The following is a 4,012-nucleotide window of genomic DNA, read 5'->3' on the forward strand; positions in this document are numbered from 1 at the left end:
GCTCGGGGTCGATGTCCAGGACGTGGCTAGGTTGACAGAAAATATAATACTTGACTCCCTGGGAATCATACACCATCACATGCATGGAAATTGATGAGTACGGGAGTTTATCCAGAAGTGAGATGGCATGCATGCATCGCATATCTTATTTGTTGTTTTAATTATTATTTTAAATATTTTAATATTTGTTATATAGGGGAATTTTTTGATCAAATGAAATAGGGGTTGTGAAATAGAAGGGAAAGAAAAAAAAAGGAATAAATCGAAAACTTGTAGTTAGTTTGTTGACTGGTATTAATTGTAAAAGAAAAGTAAAAGAAAACTGTGGAAGGAAAAAAAAATGTTATCTATCTATTATATTATATCTTGTAAAAATATGTAACTTATATTTGTCATGTCACGGATTGATCAGTATGCTGTGTAATGTAGCAACCCGATGTATTTGGGCAGCATGAATGAATAAAGTATTTCTTTCTCCTAAAATGATCCCCAAACCACAAAAGCCTCCAGAATACCCATCATCCTATCGCCCTATCTCTCTATTACCGATCATGGGCAAAATCCTTGAAAAACTCATTTTGAAACGCCTATACCCCATCCTGGATTCCAATCGTATAATCCCAGATCACCAGTTTGGAACAACACAGGACTGAAAAAACAGGAAACTGCACGTCGATTTCGACTATTACAGCACATACTAGACAAACGGTCAAAACTTCCAACACATTGCAAAAGACTGATCTACATGACTGTAGTCAGGCCAATCTGGACATATGGAGTTTCATGGAGGACATTTGGGGCTTCACTAAACCTTCGAATTCCTCTTGTATCCAATCCTTACAATCCAAAATCCTTCGTAAAATCCTCAATGCCACTTATTTTGTCACAAATAAAATCATACATAAAGACCTTAATATTCCCATTGTAACCGATCTAGCCCGAATCTGATATCACTCCTTTCATTATAAACTCCCTAACCACTCAGACCCCCTAGTTTCTAACCTTGCATTCTCTTCCATTCCTGACAATCCTCCGAGACGCTTGAAAAGAGGATAGTCACAAGACCTGCTAATGTAAAATGTCATTAGAGTGCTACCAATGGGTAGTTGCTCTACACGCCTGTAACACTCCATTTTTACTAAGATCAAATTTACAGAATGTATTATATAATATATAGTTGAGAATTTCAATAAATATATTAAAATAAAAAATAATTTATCAAACTATTCAATCCAATATACGTACCTCCACCTCCATATTTTCGATATATCTCAATTTTTTTTTCAACACAAGGGTGAATAAAATATAAACGTTAATTGTTTCTTATAAATTTATTGATAATTATTATGCACAAAGGAAGAATTCAATATTCCTCAATATAGTATCCCGTGCAGTCTACATTTTGTTATCGATTTGGAAGCTTTGATGTTCCTTGTCCAGACAATGCTCGAGTGCAACTTATCAGCCGATTGCGCACGTGCTCCTTCATTGATTTCGAATCGTTCTTCTCAAAGTGTTTCTTTCAAGATCTCGAACAATATCTATCACAGGGGGACAATTCTGAACTTAATTGGAGTCCAAAGGTTTCACAGACCACTTGTCTCAATTTATCCCAGTCAAGGGAGGTTTCGTGTTGCTATAGAGAAGATAACACCTTTAAAGTGTTGATACAGACATATTTATTTCTATAGATGGTTAACACTAGAAACTTCACCAGTTAAACACCAATTATCTTGTATTGTAATTAATTTTCTCTACCTGGTGTTTTCTAACCTACATAAGGAGGGGGGTCACCTTAGAGAAACCGACATATAGTGGTAGGGTCGAGATTACATTCCGTGGGACCGTCATGAAATAAAAGTCATCCCGCCCAGGCCGGAATCGAACCTGCGCCATTGTAGACATGAAGTCGTTCTCATAGAGATATGCTTAGGTCACGCTTCAACTCCCTCAGCTTCAACAGTCATTCTAGTTGTGATCTGTAAAACTATTCCTTGAATTTTTCGCAGCCATTTTGAGGTTCTCAGGCCTAAGTGTAAACTCGATTTTGGTAAATGTTTTCGAAGGTTTAACACCTTCATTGGTAAGAACTTCGTGAGTTGTGGAACAAATATATATATAATCAATACTTCTTGTTAGCTCGTTGCAGAACTGAGGACAGAACCAAAAGTCATCTTATTCCACTTCCAAACCGACGATCGTTTTAGGTTACATTTCCGTTTATATTTAATTCATACTTGTATATCAATGTTTTTCCTTCTACATTCCCATCGTTTGTTTTATTTTCATCCTAATATTAATAGTTCGTATATTATTATAACTCATACACTAGTCGTCCTCCACCACCACCGGGAAGACCACCGAGCCCCATCGAGAAGCCGATTTTCTCCACCTTTGGCCGTCTAGAGTCGGTACTTCGTCGCACCAAGGGAAACAAATCTTCTGGACTAGATGAGATCCCAAGCGACCTATTGAAGATGCTTCCAAGGAAGGGCAAAGCCTTCCTGCTGAATATCTTTAACTCGTCCATGCGAATCTCTTACTTCCCAGCTGCCAGGAAGCGAGCGATTGTGGTGCCACTACTGAAGCCAGGGAAGACAGGGGACTCCCCAGAGCACTGTCGTCCGATCAGCCTCCTCTCGCACATGAGCAAGGTCTTTGAGCTCCTGATACATGACCACATGGAACACTGCAGGGAGGCGGGTGTGATACTATCTGAGCAGACCGCATTTCAACGAGGTGTTCCATGTGACCATCACCTGGTGAAGTAACACGCTCACACCATAGAGCGTATGAAAAACAACAATGCAACTGCCCTCATCTCATGGACTGTAGCCATGCCTTCCAGAGCGTGCCCCTCTCGCTGATACTCCGCCGACTGGAGGAGTTTAGGTTTCCCGCCGCCCTAGGCTGATTGTTCAGGAACTACCTTAGTGAACGATCATTCAAATGGGGCGAAATGCTGCTTCGCCATAGATAGTTTAGTTATTATTTGAGTTATTTTTACCACACCTTGACCATTTCCTTTTTTTATATTATTTCTTATCTTTTCAGTTTCTTGTTATACTGAATTTTCTTTTCTTTTATCGCTTTCCTTATAATATGGTTATCTTGTTTTCTTTTTAGCCATTATGAAGAACTAAATTTTGGGTGAACCATGGCACAAATTAAATAAAACCAAGTTTTACTTATTTATACTCATTACTACTCCACTGACCACACCTCTGACTCAGACTTTTTTTGTACTGTCTCACTTTAATTTCCTCAATCATATTGTAATTGCAAATTAATTCCTAAACAACATAATTACTGTTACCAAGTTTAAAAAAAGTATTATTTAGTTATTTAACAAGGAGAAAACATTTCAATATTTACATTAGTAGGGTTTTAATTTATTAATATCAAAGTATTTTAATGAGCAGAATTAGATCATTGTAAATATTTTAATGTTAAATAAAAAATGGCTAATAGAAAAAATAAATACTTTCAAAAACAATAATTTTACAGTTGTTAGAATAATTATATTAATTTTTTTCTCAATTATTTTAATAATATTATATTACAGAATTTAATTTTATTCTGTATGAAGTAAACTCAAATATTATTGAATTCTTTGTGGAGTAACAGAAACTTATGAACAGAAAAATGGCCATTATTTCCATCTACATGTAAAATAGTAAATTTCTGTTCATAGTTTCCTTTATATATTTCAGATCATAAATCTCTGGAACATTTCTGGTATGAATTTTCTTAAGGAATACTAGTAGTGGTGGAAAGAACTTACAAATGGGCCTATTAATTATTTTTGTCCACCTTAAGGTAACCAATGGAAACCTCCTCCTCTTCCTCCATCTTTTGTTTTCTTAATGAAATCCGAAAAAGAAAGCCATTCATTTGGATAATACCTTATTTTCCTGAATGCTTTATGGTGTGCTTTATTCCACCTGAGCCAAGTAGATTATATCGAATCCTATAACTATAACTATAGAGTATATCGTATCCTATAACTATA

The 4,012-nt window shown here is 36.1% G+C and overlaps 1 protein-coding gene across 2 annotated transcripts in view; it reads right to left on the reverse strand.

The window, feature by feature from the left end:
- Positions 1 to 4,012, reverse strand: part of LOC106687248 (uncharacterized) — a gene marked incomplete at its 5' end in the record, with an annotated part of 12,134 nt that overhangs the window by 5,112 nt on the left and 3,010 nt on the right.

The sequence above is a fragment of the Halyomorpha halys genome, unplaced genomic scaffold (assembly GCF_000696795.3).
Source record: "Halyomorpha halys isolate HHAL.00 unplaced genomic scaffold, Hhal_1.1 Scaffold937.1, whole genome shotgun sequence".
Lineage (NCBI taxonomy): Eukaryota > Metazoa > Arthropoda > Insecta > Hemiptera > Pentatomidae > Halyomorpha > Halyomorpha halys.